Source organism: Lonchura striata, chromosome 1, assembly GCF_046129695.1.
Source record: "Lonchura striata isolate bLonStr1 chromosome 1, bLonStr1.mat, whole genome shotgun sequence".
Lineage (NCBI taxonomy): Eukaryota > Metazoa > Chordata > Aves > Passeriformes > Estrildidae > Lonchura > Lonchura striata.
This window is the reverse complement of record NC_134603.1, coordinates 131,843,367-131,862,231: the sequence shown is the minus strand read 5'-3', so window position 1 is coordinate 131,862,231 and position 18,865 is coordinate 131,843,367. Positions and strand designations below refer to the sequence as shown.

Sequence of the window (18,865 nt, the reverse complement as noted above, 5' to 3'; positions counted from 1 at the left end):
GGGACAAAGCTTTTTCTGCATAATGGCCATCTGGTATGAATAATCTCCCTAGAATCAAATTTACCATGTGGATGAGCACACAAGTGAAATAGTTATGCCAAATTCTAGGCTCTTTCCCTGGCTAAAAATGTACAGATAAAGAAAATACAGAACAGTCAAGTGGTCTGGAAATAAAATTCTTCTGAAAACAAAAGCATGAAGCAGATTATTAGTGATAATAATTAGTCAGAGCCTGAAAAGTATATCAGCTTCATGCAGGTAGAAGTGTTTAAGTGTTGAGTGCTGTGTATCTCACCCACAGAAGCCTTGAGAGAGCGGATTGCCTTCCCTTAACTTGGCTAGAACTTTTTAATTATTTTCAGCTTGAGGCTAGAGAAAATTGTAAGAGCCTTTCTTTCTCCTGATATTTTCATTTCTTTGCTGTATTCTTCTTTCTTTTCTATTTAATTCAGGGGTGAAACATTGCCCCCAGTAAGGCTTCTTGGCCAAATTTCCAGATTTCTGAACCTTTTGTTTTTCTCTACATGTGTGCAATTTTCACTATTTTTGTCCAGCAGTGACCTCTGGAATTCCAGAATAATTTTCCCTCCCCTTCCTGGTGCCCTCACGTGACCCAGGAACACAAACATCTGAGAGACCTCTGGGCATCTTCACATCTGCTGGTAGGTAAGATCAGAGCCATTGTGTGATGTATTTTTAACAGCAGGTGTTAGGCTTGGAGAAGGGTGTGTTGGGTTTTGAGGGGTTGGGCAGAATCTGCACTTAATTCTTAGTTCCCAGGCTATTTAGGAACAGCTTAAAAAACACACTTAATCTGTTTGTACAAATTTAACATTGTAAAACCACAATAAGGAATTGCTAATGAAGTGCCAGCCTGGATTTAGTTTCAGCTCTGCACCAATTCTCTCCTAAGAAAAACAAAAAACCCACCCAAACAAAAAAAAAGCCCCACCAACCAACTTTAAATCTGAGTCCAAGACTCTAGTTTACAACTTATTTTCATGAAATACTATTGATTGATTACTTGAAGCCTGTTAATTATTATTTAGTCACGGTTTTCAACACAAATTCCTTACAGCAGCAAAACAAACAGTGTGGATGTTTTGTCTTTTGCCAATTAACACAATTTGAACATGAATTAAAATACCCTGTTAGCTCAGGGTCTGATTCACGACTGCATCTCTCCTGGTTGTGCTGCTGTAATCCTGTTCATTTCTGTGGCAGTGTGGGAACCTTGGTGCAAAATGAGAGAAAAGGTTTCTTTAATTGATACCCCTCCCCCATCCTTTAAGATGTTTAAAGGATCTTAAAGAAAAGCCTCTTTCATGGTCTTTTAGTAGAAATTTTCATCTAAATTAGAGAAACAGTATAAGCAGAGAGTTTCTCCCAAAATATCATTGAAATCCTATTTTCACAGAAACTGCTCTCAAATTTTTTTATCTAAAATGGCGCTTAGTGTTCAGTTATCTGCCACGTATAAATGGCATAAATGGATGATTACTTTAAATACATCTTCTCTGAGAAGGGAGTTATGGGACCTCACAAAAGCATCAAGCTGTGACTACTTTCAGGAAATCACCTGGAAATAAATGATGAAGGTTGCTTGCATGTCCTTACATTCTCATTGCCTTTTTAGTCAGATAATTGAATTCAGTGTGAACTGCAATTCATTTCTGGTATCACTAAGGAATAAATTATTTAATATTTGGGAGAAGAGACTGAATGACCTTTCAGTCACAGCATCTATGATTATAAATTCTCATGGCCTCTATCACATGGTTGTATCCATACTAAAATAAAGAGGGAGATTTTAGCCTTGTTGAAATTGGAAAAATTTTGATAGTTGTTTCACCAGTAAGATGGTTTCACCTGTTCACTTTTCTAGGTTACATTTGAATTTTACTACATGACCTGTTGAGTTGTCTCTGACCAAAGTCAGAATAGCTATTTTTGAGTAGATATTTTTAGTAATTCTAATAATGATGTTTAATATCCTAAGAAGAGTAAGATTTTTTCTGTTCACTTTAGTGTAGGTAGAATCTCAAACAAAGCAGAGATTTCTACCTCAGTAGAGGTGCTACTGATTGTGGTAGTGGATGGGTATGGAAAAATCTTGGCTAATGTGGTTAGGAAGAGCAACATCTACAGTATATGCAGGCTGTGTCTGCCCTCTTGTTCTTCATCTGGGGCTGTGGAGTGCTCACTGTGGCTCAGGTCCTACATCCTGTAAGGGACATCTTCTCCAAGCACATCAGATGCAAATGCCATTATCTTTAATGTGGTTGAAAGTAATTTTCAAACATTTCTATTCCCAGTTAGTTGAGTCCAGAGGGCATTATGAAATCTGTCCTGATTGTGCAAATTTGTTTTACACTGACTGGTTCTATAACTGATCTGAACTGTCTTGGAATGTTTTTTAATAAATATTAAAATAGTAATTACTTGAATTCCAGAAATCAATTCTTATACAGCTTGGTCTTTGAGCCTTTCACAGCACAACAAATCTTACTATAAAGCAGAGAATCCGTGGGACAGTTATCCAGCCAAAGTAATGGGGAAGTCACAACACAAATACAAGGCCCTTTCATCTGCCCTGTAATGTTTTTAAGCTTCCGGAAACTTGCTTCATCCCACTTAGAATACAATTTGAGTTATGGTTCAGACACTGAGGATGCTTTCAGACAGTACTCAGCAACCTACATAGCTGTCATGAAGTGACAGAGAAAACTTTTTTCTCCCTTTTCACCATTCCCAAGGGAATGAAGACCAACCATCTCCTCTGCTAGACTTCTGCAGTTGCTAAGCATTGTGTCTCATGCCTCTCCCCTCAGAGCAAAACAGCCAGAGAAAGAGGGTAGCTCTCACGCCAATTCAGTAAATCCACTGCTGGAGTTTTCATCCATGCTGATTGCATTTGATTTCTCTCCTACTTTTCTCCCCACTTGACCCCACGATTACCTGCTGACTGGCTCTTCCACTGGGGCATCTTCAAGAGCAGGAGTACCTTCAACTACAGAAATTACTTGAGACCAGAGCCTGTGAAACAGACAGGTTCCCCTTGCTCAAAAGGAAGGAACCTCATTCCACATATGCTGCATGGATACTCTGAAACAGAGATTCACCATCATTTTTTCTTATTGAGCTCTGTACTTTGTGTGATGCCTGATCTGAAAGGTGTTCACTAAAAATGCATGTCAGGTCAGGCCTGGAAGCAGGGGATAACACTTTGTTTGCAAATCCCAGAAGAGCTTAGATGTGATTTAGGTACTTGGAGGCTCACACTGTTATGACCTTGGCAAGTTCAGGGGCAATATTTAGAAATTTTTCTGGCAGGGAAATAGGCACCTCCAGGCATTTGCAGCAGCTCAATAGGAATGCAAATGGTAGTTCTGAGAAGTACAGTGTCAGGTAAGTGGTGCTAGGTGAGTAAACTTTTTGTGAATGTAGTCCAAATCCATTGCATATAAGTAAGGATAATATCTGAAATGCTGGAACAGTGATCTGAAGGAAGTGTGGACTTGAAAAGAAAGAGGCTGATAAAGACAGGAGAGATCCAACTGAAGAGAAGAAAAAATTGTTAATTAAAAATCAGACCCTCTGTGCTTGTAGACTATGTTCAGTTACAGAGAAGGGTGGCTAGAATGTGGCTGTCAGAGTTGATCGTGTCCTGAGGGTGAGCTGAACTCTTACACTGTGTTTATGTAAAAACACAAGTGGTTCTTTTCCTCCCTCCATACCTTGATGCATAGAATTGCTGCAAGCAGGGTAATTAATCTGGTCTGTGCCTGCTCATCAAATCTTTCTTGTGGTAAGAACATCTCTAGGCTTTTTAAGTTAAAATTATTTTCATTTTGGAGAAAATTGCCTTGTGTTTCAGATTTGGGGTTATCCTACAGGATAGGGTAGAGGCACCCTGCTGCAGAGTGCTGCCATTTGAGGGCCAGAAGCAGTGCTTCCTGCACCCACTTGGCCCCAGGCATGCAGATGGACATGGGCAGCCAGAGCCCTTGGTGGGAGTTCAGCCCTGCTCAGCTCATCTCTCACAGCTGCGGTGGTGCCGCCCTGACAACACAGCCTGGCTGCCCTGAGAGCTCATTGTATGCCTGTGACTTGCCATTCCTCTTTCCCCCTTGCTGAGGCTTGAAGCAGTCCAGCTAGGCACCCTTCTCAAAAGTTCTTTGAGTTTTGATTCATGCAACCAGCATCTATTATAAATCCTGTGGTAGGAATGTTACACTTTGTATTTTGAGTTAGCTGAATCTGGGAAAAATGCATCTTATCCATTACTAAAAGCTAAGCTGCCTTTATTGTTGCTAGCAAAACATCTTCTTCTTCTTGGCCTTTTGTTTTGTGTGGCATCTACATTTTGATGTGGAGATCTTTTACCATGCAAATACATGCGTCCTCATCAGAATGGTTCATGTTGGATGCAGTATGTTTGTGCATTGGTGTTCTGGAAGAAAGCAGATTTTCTCCATTATATATAGTTGGATTCACCTTAATCTCAACAATGGATGCTACTGTTGTTGATTTTCTCTGCACACTCTAGAAGAAACACAGGAGAAGAGCAGACATAAACCAGATTTTTCAAAGTCTTGACAGAACAATGGATGCAATGAGTCTCTTCAAGGTTTCTGTGTCATCAAATGTTACTGTTGACACTCTGAATGTAGCAATAGTTGTTACACTAATTAGAGTGGTGTAGTTCTGGAAACAGGAACTGTGAAAAGACTGTGTCTAGAAGGTACTAATAATCTTTTGATACCTGTATTTTTGCCATTCTTTATTATTATAATGAGTGTTAATGTGCAAGGGAGAAATCATGTGTGTCCTTAATAAAGAATGAAGCTGCACAGTTGTTATCATCTTAAGTACCATATTCATTTAAAATCAAGTAGGCAACTCAAAGGTTAAGAGGTTTAATGTTCCTGAACTGTACAATTGAAGTACTATAGTCCAGGTTATTGTTAGCAATTATTCAAAGTGCTTGGGTTTTTTAAATAGAAATTTCATTTTACAGAAGAAAGTCCCCCTTAACTTTAGCCAGTATTGCAGTGTGGCCATTTAACTGCACAAAGTAGTTGTGCATCACAAGATGCTGTCATGGCATAATTTGCTCCCAACAGCTATTTATATGCTGTTCAATAACCACCCTCAAACATTCTTCAGTCTCTCTAAAGTTTTCATACCACATATATTTCCAGTGAATATGGGAAATGTGAGAAATTCTAGACTTAGAGATTAATGTGATATTCCACATTCATTCTTCCCAACATAAGAAATATGACATTTGTTTGCAGCTTTTCCAAGCACAAGAAACATGCTTTACTAAAACAGAGAGTGTACTATAAGCCTATTAGACTGTGTGAGAAGAAAACAACAAGCACAAAATAAATGTTATGTTGAAGGAATACTGAAGGAAACCAAGTAATTGTGGGAAGAGAGGAAGCTTAGAGAGGAATTACAGATAGTTTAGAAGTGTGTTAAATGCAAAGCTGAACTCCACATATTAAGCACAGGCAACCATAAAAGCTAATTGGTATAGATATGGATGATTATATTGTGGCACTCACAATTAACCTTTCAAATTGGGCCCCCATAGTGAACCAAAGGAGTGGCCCACTGCTGGAAAAAATGTGTATGAGCCTGAATCTGCCCAAAAAACTTGAGAAAATATTTTCAGGAATACTGCAAAACCTAGGAATTGCACCAGCAGAAGGGTGACTACTTACCGAAAAGCAAAATTCAAACTCTCTTTGACATCTTGAATCCCTCCAGGATATTCTAGAAGCAACAAAACTGGTGGGTGTTTTGTATTAGTTCTCTTCCACTTGATCAGTCACGGCTGTGTTGTTTTCTTTGGTTCCTTAATGGAAGCTTATTGCCAAATACATGTAATATGGGATGGGTGTTCCCAGTCAGGTTCTTAAATTCACAGCCCTTTACTTCAGTAGCTAATTTACAGTCTGGTGCCTACAAATCAAGACCTTTCAATTGTAACTTTAATCTGCTAACATGATTTATGGAAGCTACAGCTTAGATTTAATTTAAGCAGCATCAGTCTGGGTCAGCCCTAGCTGAGTTTTTTTTAAACTTTAACAAAACCCAGCTAGAGAGTGAATTCATTTCTGTTTAAGGATTCACACAGAAAGACCACTAAGCCAAGCCATATGGCATAGTTTCTTGCCTTTATTGATAGGCACATCATTCCAGTTTTAGTTTATTATTTCAGAAGTTTGACATTTCTTTAAACTTTGCTGTGATACATTTTTGTGTTCAAAGCAGTCTGTTCATGTCAGTATGCAACAGTCTTTCCAGATCCTTTCAAATCCATGTAAGAGAAGTCACCAGTACCTTCTTCCATGTTGTGCCCCTTAGGAAGAATCAACAGGCTTCATGACATCATTTGCTGGTCAACAAATCATGGAGTGTAGTGAACTGAGACAAAAATTTATCTCCATAATACAGTTCCCTCACTTTTCAACAGAACATCATGTCTCAAAGTCAGCAGTTGAAGCCCCTGCTATTATACAAGGACACTATCTGATGAGGCTGAGACACTGCTACTTCAGGAGGGATAAAATAAAGGGCAAAGAAGAAAATGGGACAGAGCCAGAATATGAAATTACTGACATCACCTTTACCAAGTTTTCCCTGATTTTCAATTGCTTCAGTAATGGAGCCATGTAGGAATTCCATGAAATTAGGTCCTGGCCTGTCTGCTCAAGTAACCTAGGAAACCAGGGTTGCTCCCCAGGCTTTGACTGTCTCTTGCAAAGAGATCTTTCAGATCCTCGCAATGGCCCTGCTTAAGGTGAGGGTTGGAGGTGCTGGACCCCAGCAGCATCACTCCAAGTTAACAAGGGTTCATGATGAAAGTGTCCCCGTGCTGGGGACACTTTCTTCATTCAGTAAATGTCACAAATCAACAGCATTAAAATAAGAAAACCTGAAGGAGAAAATAGCTGCCTGTGCTTCTGTAGGTAGCTGGCTCCCCTGGCCTCTGGCATGATCCCACCCTAGTCAGATTGACTCATAACCAGTCCTGCTCATCCAAGCCACAGCTGCATCAAGGTACAGTGAGAGCCAATCAATCCTACCAACTTCATCTCTGTTTCATGACAGTTTAATCTCTGACGACTGTCTCTTTGTTGAAATATTTTCCCTTGGGGTTTGGGATAGCAGAATTATGTCAAGGTAAACAGAACCAAAAAGTGAAAAAGGCACTTGCTCTCAACAAAATTCTTTGGAGCTGATACAAAAACACCTCTTCTGTAATGTTCACAGCAAGCATGCATACATGTCATGAGCCCTCAACCTCATGCAGTCATAGCTCACAATTCAGCTGAAATGGCTGCATTTTACATTTTTCCTCTTATTGCCATCAGTGATGACATAAGTTAGAGGATACAGTCTAAAAATAGTCAGTCTCATCATACACATCAGCTGAAGTAAAGAAAAGGTAACAGTCAGTGTGAACTGATGGCAAATATATTACTCCCTGGGCCATATTCACTCTGGTGAAAATCAGGAATTACTACTGAGGTATCCAGAATTAAATTGCTCTGTAACCAGGCTGAATGGGAACAGGGTCAGAGGAACAATTTCTATTCCGTTGGTGCCTTTTTCAGGCTATAATTCTGAGTGCACACTGTCATATTTTCATCATCATCATACTTTGGTACCATTTGATAGTATATTATTGATATGGCTCTGGTTGCTCTGTTGAGATTCACGTAAAAAAACAAAACGGTGAGATAAAATAGAATTGAGTACATGACTCTGCTAATGTGGGACATGAGTGTTTTCACCTTTCACTGAAAAAAGCATCCTGAGATGCTTGTTCACAATTCATAGTTTTGTTAAAAATAGCTAATCAAACCAATATTATTAATATATACAAAAAATCTATCCTGTGCATAATTAACACTACTGTAAGGAAAACACTTTTTTCAATGGTGTTACAAAAATTATAGGTGATTGTGCCCACCAAAGTTATTTTAGCAGAGCAATGTTGTTAGCACTGGAACTAAGCCATGTTTTCATAGTCAAATGATAGGCCTTTTCTAAGGTCGTGCCCACGCAGTACAAAGCCCACTAAGTGCTTCTTTGTAAAGGCTAAATGGAATTCACACTTCTACAGGCAATCATTTTATGATCATATGAGTATTCACGATGTAATTTTTAACATCTTGTAAATAAAGCAGGCCAATATCTAAGGGCAATCATTATGTGTCAAATTGAAAAGCTTCTGATTTCTGGCTTTCACTTATGACATATACCATACAAGAAGATTAACATTTGTTACATTACTCTGGCCTTTCAATCATGTTTCTGGATTACAGTTTTACAGAAAAGAAAAATCCTCTTAAACATAATAGAAATCAAGGTATCACCTTTTCATAAGGAGAGCTACCAACTCACACATAACATTATGCATTATTTAAGTGCTGTGGAACCTTTAAAGATGGGGCAGCGAATTGTCAATGCCTGAATTGAGGATACTGCTCAGACTTCACTGTGTGTTTGATTTTCAGCACCTTAGATAAATCTAGACCAAATTATGGCCACTTTCATTATTGGCCACAAGTGGATATTAACCCAAATAATAGATGACCCATGAAAATGTATCTTCAGGTAATGGTAGGTATAGTCTCTGCTCTACCCCTCAACCTCTAGCCATCACCAGGATCTCTCTGCAGCAGGTGGCTTTCAAGTCATTATGAACAGCCACTAACATCCTCCAAAAGTTTGTGTAAACCTCTTCCAAGTCATGAGTAACTCAAATCTCTGTGGCAGCCTGGGTGAAGCCTTGCCCGCTTTAGCCATACAGGTATGGCAAAGGACAGAGGACTGCCAGCAGGCTGGTCTGTTTACATGGTCTTGCAGGACTGTCCAGCTTGACTTCAATGGCATTTTGTCATGTCCTTGTAAGGAACCTTCCTATGGAGAAATACCATAAGATAGGTGCCTAACCAACTGGGTACCATACCAAGGGGAGAGTTCAGTGTTTCAACATTTAAGTCCAAAAATATCTCAAATACAAAACTCACTCCTGACAGGTTCTTTCTTATACACATTGGGGTTTTTTCCCATATAGTGAGCTGGGTAGTAAAATACAAAATATGTTTACTACAGCTACAGATTCTATGATACTGCAGAGATTGCTTTCAAATTAGAGGACAGGCTGGAATCCAGATTGATCTGACAAGCTGAAGAAATTGGCTGAAAAAAAGAAGATTTAATAGAGTCATGTTCAAAGTATTAAATTTAGGTAGCCATGACCAAGCAAAAGCACAAAATGAAATAAAATTGATTAGGGAGCAGTTCAAAAGACGAGGCAGGTATTAAAATGGAGCACAGGCTGAGTGAGTCAACCCGGTCACACATTGGCAAAGAAGTCTAACTTCGTGTTGGGTATCTGAAGAATGCTCCTCTTGGGGAGCACAGCTTGCTGGGCATCTGCAGGCATCTTTCTGCTTTACAAAGCACTAGTCCAGCTTCAGGTGCAACACTGCACTTAAGTTTGGCTACTGCACATAAAGGAAAGTGAGGATCTCTCAGAGACATCTCAGAGGTAAACAATCCAAGGAACCCTTTGAGGAGCAACTGAAGAAGTATCAAGAGATGGGCTAAGGACTTCAAAGGGGAATCAACATCAAATATGTAAAAAGGCTTTGCCAAGAAGCAAAACACCTGATTACTGTTTCTGTGGTGTCAAAAAGCAGCAACACATTCTGATTGTAGACTCAGGCTAAGAACTTTCAGAGAAATCTTTCTAACACTGCAGGTAGTGGAGCACTGAGATTTGTTAGCAAAGCAGTGAAGCAGCTGTTGCAATAAATCTTATGGACCAGCTGAACAAATGTGTCTCAAGGACAGCATGGAAATGTTGATTTGGCCTTCTAAGTCCCTTCCAGCCTTTTCTTTTGATGAGCTTGGATGTGAATCTTGTCCATGGGGACTTACTTGATATAGAGCCTTTGCAGAACGGCTTCTCAAACTATGCTGGGAAAGCAGATCCAACAAATAGGCAGCAGGGTTATTTCCAGTGTCTAACAGGGATGAAAAGCAGCTCTGAAAGGGAGGAGTCTTGTCCTTAAGTGGGCCCCTGGATTGGTTCATTACTGAGGTTTAGCCCATCACTGGAATTAAAGGCCAGCTTTTTAAAGGACTTATGTGGTATCACAAATGAGAAAAAAAAACACCTTTCTTTCCTTTTTTTTTCATGAATCCTGCTACCAAAGTCCACTGGCTCAAATCACATTGCATATATTAGTGCCATCTTCACATGAAAATTTTTATTATTTTATGATACAAAATAGCATGATACAATCATTCTTGTTTGTATCAGAGCATGCCAGGGAAAGTGGGGAGACATAATTTGTAGTGTCTCCATTGCTGTTTTTACAAATCTCATGTTTCATAGCTGGGAAATACAGAATTTATACAGATAAATGGCAATGAACCATAACTAAAAGATGAAAACATAGGTCCAGAGTCCCTAGCACCATGCATTAAGTGTCAATAGTACATTAAGTCTGACCCAGGAAGGGAAAGGTAGGCCCTGCCTTCTCTAAAGGGCTTAAAAAATCTCTTTAAAGAATCTCACCGTCTAAAAGGGATCTTCACAGATAAATATGCCATTTTTCATTTTTATGCATATACAGATCAAGGGAAGGCTGTGAGTCCATGATTTATAAATACTTCTTAATCTCATTTTCTTTAGGAAGTGCTAAGATTTGGTCTCCTTTACTTTGCCTTCTGTTACTTATTTTTGAATCCAAAGCCTCAGTTCTTTAGAAGATGAGAAAAGTTGCTTTGAAATTAATTTTATACGTAGAAGCAAACCCTGACCATAAAAATGCTTTCAGAGGGTCACATCACTGTCAGGAGATTGAGTTGTGCTGCCATTTCCTAATACTGGGGATAAGACAAACTCCTTCCACCTTGATGTGAGCTATTAAACTTACTCAGGTTTGATGGGTTAAAAACTGTATAATGCAAATTAAAATTTGTGAGATTTTTCCTTTGCTATTATCAGCATTCCTATACCCAAATTCTCCAAGGATGCCTCTGAACTTGTATTTACCATGAGTATGGCTTTGCATTTGCAATGTTGCAGCTTAAACATCACACAGATGGTTTTATCACAACATCCTAAATCTCTTTCCCAAGTGATTATCTGACCACCAGATCCACTGCAGTCTGAGCTCTGTTTTCTCACAAACCTCTCCCTTTTGCTGTGCTCTCCTTGCAGCAGTGACCTCCAGGAGCACTTTAGTTGTGCCAGAGCAATGACAGCATCTCTGTTCCAACACCACCAGCAGGAGAGCTGGATGCACCCAGGAGCTGTTTGGTTTCCTGAGGAAAAGAGAACACTTCCAGAAAAAAGAAAGCTGAAGGTAAAACCAGGCAGAGGGGGAAATGTGAGCCCTAACAACCATCACAGTAGGCATGCTCTGGCTCTGGAGGAAGGGCAAATGGGAAAAGCAAATGGGCCCTGCTCTCTGGATGATGCCACACAAAACCATGGAGGATATAGCCTTCAAAATTGACAAAAACAGCATCCAGAGTCAAAGCAATGGTAAGCTTCTTGGTACAGAAAATTAAAAATATGCTAACATGCTAACACTTAGGCAATATGACCAAAATAGGCCAGTGTGTGGTTGGCATATCTTGTTCTATCACAGCTAGCATATGTGTGGCTATATAGGTGGATGTATGATACTACAGTCCAAAAGCAAGTTGCTTGCACAAGTATTGATGTCTTTTCATTACAAGCAGCAAATGCCCTTGCAGAATCAGACACACAAAATCACTCATATCTGCTTATACGAGGCTTGGTCACTATGACTTATTCTTATCTAATTTTTTACTTTAAAAATGCACACTGTCTTCTTCATTATGTATTTTTCACCATTTCAATTTCCATCTTTTTGGGACATCCTTAACAGATCAGTGGAGATGCCACCAAAATTAAACTAAGTCATATTTCTTAGCACAGTTTATAAAGAAAAATGTTTAATCTCACATGGCACACCTTATAGCCTAACTGAAGAACAGCCTCAGACATTGGTCTTTTGGTAAAATACAAGTTTTAAAAACAGTAATTTAACACAGTTACAATGCAAACACATTTCTTAAATCTCCATAATTTTCTGGCATTTCTCTGAGTTCAGTGAATACACATAAAGTGCTTGCACCCAGATCAGTGGCATGCCAGAAATGAAGCATGTCCAGTCCTATGTGGGCCAAGTCCCCTGTCCACCTTTCCTTGGGAGTGCCAGTCTGACGGTATTTCCCTGAAATCTCACTTCTGCCTTTCTGGAAAGTCACCTTTTCCAACTAACTAATACAGTGAAAAAAAGGGTGGTTTTCTGACAAAGTTTCCTCTCACTTATAAAGAAAGAAAACCTGTCAAAGCTCTCCTAAATAATGTGCATAGCTTCCAAAGCAACCAAAAAAAGCATCACAATTTAAATTCAACCAATGAGTGAGAGTATCAGGACCATGGCAAGGTGAGGGGATGACACCTACTTTGGGTAGAGAAATGCTATGTGGTGTGTCTGTGTCCACATGGAGAAGGACTGTGGTTTCTGAAGCCTCAGGTGGGCACCCAGAGATAGTATGACTTTCACTAGGGAAGACTGATGTGTTGTAATTTGCTTGCCTTCAGCATGGAAATCCTTTTTATGGTGGTTCCGTATTTTCATTTGAAGGTGCATTAAGCCATTTTATTTTTAAGATCTATCAGATAAATGGTAGAACAAACCTTTGAGCAAGCTGGTAATGAATGTTTTAGGTTACTTTATCTCTGGGAATGGGCCAAAGTGGTTTCTGTGTGTGTGTGTGTGCCTGTGTAATTAGCCCGCAAAATCAGACTCAGATAAAAATAACCAGTCAATGAATGTAAATAATCAGGGCCATGATACACATCATTCCCAAAATATGATTCCCATGCACTGAGAAAACAGGGACTGTAAAAAGTTAGAGAAATCTCAACTTTCATTTCAATCCCTGGAAAATGCTCTGGCAGAACATAGATACTCCCTCACTTTAGGACCTTTCTAAAAAGAGCAGAAAAGCAGAAAAGCTGGACCTGTTTTCATGCACAAGGAAGTGCCTAGAGCACTGAAGCTAGGGGCAGAGTCTAGGCAAATGTTGAGAAGGGAGGCCATGGGTTGCAGAAGTTGCAGGTTTGGAAGCAGCTTGCTGCCATGGAGGACCCAGGAGGGCATGTGACAGCTCACACCTCCTATCCCAGGCTCACCAGCAAAAAGCAGAGAGCTCAAGCAAAGCTAAGTTCACATTATCTGCCAACAGAGAAAACTTTTATATCCCACCTGTCTGGACTGCACAGCTGAGTCTGGTCATACTCAGGCATTTGACCATCCCTCCCAAGCACTTGAGGGACATCTTTGCCCCATGGGCAGCTTCAGGGCTTGCACTGCAGGTAGTGCCTACATGTTGACATTCCTCCCTGCAACCAGGCAGTCTTGCACATGCAGAGCAGCCTCTAGGAACCTCCATCCAACATTCTATTTTCCTTCCCTGCAATGTGGCATGACTGTGGCCAGAGGTGCCTCCACAGTGCTGATAGAAGGCTTGTGGAAAGAGGTCTTCAGCTATCCTGCTCTTTCATCACCTCACAGGATCCAGGACACAATGCAGACTTCTGCTGCCACCAGTATCCCCTGCTGCCACTGGAGTTGTACTGCCATTTGTAATGATGGAAAAATTCAAGGGCAAACTCTGGAACTCAGTCTCCCAAGATACTTTCTACAGATACCTTCCCAGAATGAGGTCAGAGGAGCTGTCAGCAGCCACTGTTGGCACACCTGGGTAATGTCACATGCTATAGGGAGATGCAAGGGAATGAAAATACATGGAAACATGATGATATCAGAAAGACCTATAGCTGTAAAATTTAACAGTGTGATTTGTGAAGCTGACAACACCTGCTATAAGCCACAGAATTAAACAGAAATGTGTGGAAACTGTAAATCTTTCTGAGCACAATTGGTGCAAGCCCTTGTTAAGTTTTATCACAAAGAAGGACAAACATCTTACAAATTCCAAACATTGTTTTACTGTTCCTAGCCTTGTCTCTTCTCCAAAGAGTAGTCTGGAGCCCACCAGGGAAAGGACACATTATCTTTCCTCACTGCTTCTCTCTCCATTATTTTTATCCTCTTCACCTTATTTTGCACAGGGATGTAACCTTTCTTTTAGATCCCAGGAGGAAAGGCACAAACGCTTTCAAGACAAATAACTGTTAATACAGTAAGAGGTAGGAGACACGGAGTTGTAAAACCCAATGCCTTATCGCATGATGGAGCCTACAATGGTGAGATGGGCTCTGGTGAGAGTGTGCAGCTCTATGTTTCCGTGTACTTTGACACTGCCCAGCTCATGGTACAGGTTCATTTGCCTCTCATGGGAAGAGAAACTGAGTTCCAGACTGAATCCCTGACCAAGCTGGTTTTCCACTTATCCTGTGTTTGTACAGCAGAGTGATTGCTGACATCAGGAACATCAGAGAAAGCACAGCAAAGCAGCCCTGTTCTGCTGACTGGAGAAAGTGCCAAGCCAGAGAGGCTGACCTGCCCTTTCCAGGTCAAACCTCTCCATTACCTCCTGTGGGTCACAGCCCATGTGACACTGGGTAGCAGGGTACAGCAGATCTTTTAGGAGGATGGAACTGTGCATGACCTATGGGCTATTCAAGGGTTACTTCAGCCCCAGAGAGTGGATGGGAATAGTGCTGAAATCCTTTTGCATCATTTGGCCTGTAACAGCCTAGCTGAATATTATTTTCCTATAGAAGAATAAATAGATGGCACAAAAACATCACAGAATTTTGAAAGACATGTAGTTCCAGGCTTTGAAACACAATCCACTAAATCAACCATTTTCCACTGGAATGACTGGGTCAGTCCAGTAGTTCTTGAGGTTTACACTCAGCTGTTGTTTTTCTTGGAATGTGAATATCGCTAATAATAGAATGGACATCCCCATCTAATTTTTGAAAGGGAGAAAATTGCTTGGTTTTTCCTCTAATGAATACCTCTGAGCTCCTGCACTGAAGGGAAATGCAGGTTGTAAAAAAGAAATTAGTTATCTCCCTCCTTTTCTCCCTGTCATCTCCAACATATGCCAACAGCATACCACAGCATTTTTATACTCAGTCACCTGCTTCAGGAAGGAGACATGTTTTGAAGCAGCCACTGCACGTCCCACTGCTCAGCTATGTATACCTTCATTTATGAGGTATGACATGGGATGGATTTGTATCCTGACACAAGCATGTGTACTTAACACTTACCATCCACTTAGCACTCATTCAGGTGAGCAGGGTATGGAGTAATTTGATTCCCAGTATGACCAGCACCGCCAGGCAATGCTGGAGCCCTTCTGATCACTTGTTTGCAGAGCCTTGCACAGTGCTCAGAACCCCAGGCAGGGCCATGGAGCAGCAGCCCTCTGTGTGCAGGGTGATGGGATGTGCTGCATGTGCAGTGTTGAGTCCTCTGCACCCAGGCCCACAGACACAGCCCAGCCCGGGCTGTGTGGCAGTGGGACACAGGAGCTGCTGGCCAGGGAGGTGCTCACGCCCCAAGACGTCACCCACTGCCCATGAGAAAGTGGCTTGCCACCTTCGCTCACTATCAAGTGCTCTGCTGGCATGCAACATAGTAATGCTAACTAAGCCAAGGTTTCAGCATGGATGTTTATGGACACACGTTTCATCTCATGTTTTTAGGTTATTATTGGTGTCACTAGCTTTGCTGACTATAGATTGCTCAAGAAGCTTTATTGATTTAATAATTGTTATTTGATCATTTTAAATGCTAAATATGATCAAGGCTTAATATCAAAATTATAATAGAAATATGTTATTGTTCAGTGTATTGTAACTTAAACAAGATTTCATCTACCCATCTTAAGAGTACTTTTGAAATAGAAATGTTAACAAAAAGCTAAGTATTCTCAAATGCAACAGATTTACCCAAAATATTTATGTAGAGTTTACACTTAATTTCACAGTAAATTGCAAGCTGACTACAAATCAAAGATCTGATTTGTTTTCTATCTGTGTTTTCAGATGCCATACGAACTAGTGGCTAAAGGAGACAAGGGTGTATTAATGGCATTTTACAAGTCCCTGGTGAGAATTTATCTCAAATGCTGTATTATCACTTTGATGTTCCTATTTCATGAAGGAACTTGACTTGGTGCCCACAACCATGCAGAGTTAGAATCTGTGACCCTGGAATTATCTTTCTGTCCTCTTGTCCTGTGTGCCAACTGGCATACAAGAATGATCTGAATTGATTTATTTTTCACAACTATTCAATTAATTGCAAGAGCACAACCTCATTTCAAAACGTACGATTTAGCTGCAACTATAGGGAGTCTCATTTGGGATGAGATTACTGACTGGGATGCAGACAAGGACACAGCTGTGTTTCTGGCATCTGACACGCTAGCATTTGAAAATGCATTGCAATTGGGTCTTGGTGAGGTGATTTCTCAGTTCCACTGAATCACAGGTAGTTTTACCATTACATTTAATGCAAGATCATCACCTCCAGAATTAGCTGAAGTCAGTGCTATTATCCATATTTACAATTACATTGTTGAGATCAGAATCTTGTTCTTGTTTTCCTTTATGGTGAACTAATATATTTAGAAGCAGAATCTTAAATTCCTCTAAAAGTTTTTAAAACTCACTTTTCCAGGCCCTTCCACAACACCAAATTCTCTGTTCAGCATCCCAGCTCTCCCAGTTAAGACTTCATTTCCAAGCCTTCTGCCCAAGATCTTTCCCTGAAAGGTTTATTCCCACTCAGGATGGAGTGCATGGAGTGATCCAGGGTGGAGACAGCTTTGTGCTGTCTGGTCCGAGGTAACCTCCATCCCTGCATATCAAAGGTACTGGTTCCTGTCAGTGTGCTGAGCGAGGCAGCAGATTTTGCAAAGCAGCTACTGAGAGGCAGCTTGCCAGGAGGGATGCAAGGCATGGAAGACATAGGCTCCTGAGGACACCAGAACCATAGGACCCAAAATAACCACGTGGAGTTGCTCATGCCTATGTCTGACCTTGCTGGTCTTACTTTTACAAGGGCTCTTGGGACGAGGGGTGTTTGTAGCATATAACCCTAAGCATCTCACCTAGTGACCAATGCGCGGTACCAGTTGTCATGGCCATTTTGGCAATGTCTCCCCAGAGCACCCGTGGCTGGCAGCCTTCCCTCCTCAGGCACTGTGCAGCAGAGCCTGCCTGCCTTGCTGCACCCCCTGCACTGTGTGCCTCGGATTGCGCTGTGCAATCCGTGCTGTACCCACGCACACACACGTCCCTTCTCCCCTTTCACCTCCTCCCCTCGGGTCCAAATGGATCCATGAGTCACTGCAGGAAGTGCACCTGATGACCTCACAGCCATAGAACCAAACATGAAGCATCAAAAAGCAACCTCATGTGGGAGCTGGGGACTAAGCAAGCTACAGCCTAACTGGTCGGATATTCATATCTGGGGTTTTATCCACTTTCACAGCATTTTCTAAGGAACAGTAGTTCTTTGCTGGAAGAGTTTGACAGATATTCAGACTTTGATGAGGTACATAAAAATTTACATCTGGGACATTATGTGATATGTCTGACTGAACAAAATGCAAATAACTGAATTGTCATAAGAGAGATGGAAAGATTATTTAAAGCTTAAAGGTTGCTTTTAATCTACATATGTATCTGGCATTGATTGGAATAGAGAAGTTTAATATGATCATAAAGCAGAAGTGTGAACTTTTGCTGTTGGTGCTATTTGTGCATCATTAAAAGGGATGGAGAAAGTCATTAAGGAAAAATTAAATTGTCATAAATACCAGCAATATTTCAGTGTCCATGTAAGGATGCAGGTTGATGTATTTAAATTTGTCAAGATTTTCTTCAGTGTTTTCTGAGGCAGGAAAAGCATTTCTTCCCACTTATAAGCATTTTAAAGTAATGCTAGAAATTATTTTCAATAACACAAATACTACCCTGAATGGGAGCAGAGCTCTTGTGGTGCATTTAAGGGCAGTAAATCCTATTTTCTACCAGGATTAACAGGTTTTGCAGGCTGAACATGCCTGGAGGCAGCTATACTCTACACACCCAATTTTTTTACAAAACACAGCAGGACAGGTTCATGTCTGGTATAATCCCTTTGCCTCCAGAACGTTTCAGTCTTGGCAAATTGGTCTTGGAAGCAAGCATATGCTTCAGGTTTCCACTCAGGGCTAGTTTTTTCTTCTATTCCTCCTAGACCAGCTCCTCTTCTTGGGCTTGGACCTTTTTTTCACAGGAGCCGGACACTACAAGGTCAGCTCTGTGCAGTCCAAGCAAGAAAAATAAAACCAATCTTTCAGTGGAGAAATGGTGCAAAAATCAGAGATCGGCAGGACATCATGGTACAGATCTCATTGACAGGCCCTGTATGGAAGTGGTTTGGGCTGGAATCTCACCAAACAATCCTTTTCCTTCCTTGGAAAGTCCTTGGAGACCCAATACCTTTCCACTAGTGCAGATGATCTCTTGTGCATCAAAGGATGGTGTAAGCCAGACCAGGAGCTTCAGACTACTTTAATGTGGTGACCCCAGGTTTGGATTCAGTTTGGGATTTGGAGCAATAGCTATCAGCTCATCCGCATGAAAATATGGCCAAGTTTGCTGCTGTTTCCCTGTGTAGTGGCAGCCATTGTTCGTGGCTATGTATCCACCTCACTACTGCTACACCCATGCAAACTGCCTCACCACAGGAAACGAGCTGATCCAGTTAAAATTCTCCTCTCTCCCTGTCAACACACAGAAATGAAGACA

The 18,865-nt window shown here is 40.9% G+C and overlaps 1 long non-coding RNA gene across 1 annotated transcript in view; it reads left to right on the top strand.

Annotated features, from left to right (window-relative positions):
* Positions 1 to 607: 607 nt before the first annotated feature.
* Positions 608 to 18,865, top strand: part of LOC116183209 (uncharacterized) — a 51,807-nt gene continuing 33,549 nt past the window's right edge. The window contains exons 1-2 of the long non-coding RNA XR_004147758.2: positions 608 to 662; positions 11,261 to 11,405. This is a non-coding gene — a long non-coding RNA (uncharacterized LOC116183209). The remainder of the gene's footprint in view (positions 663 to 11,260; positions 11,406 to 18,865) is intronic.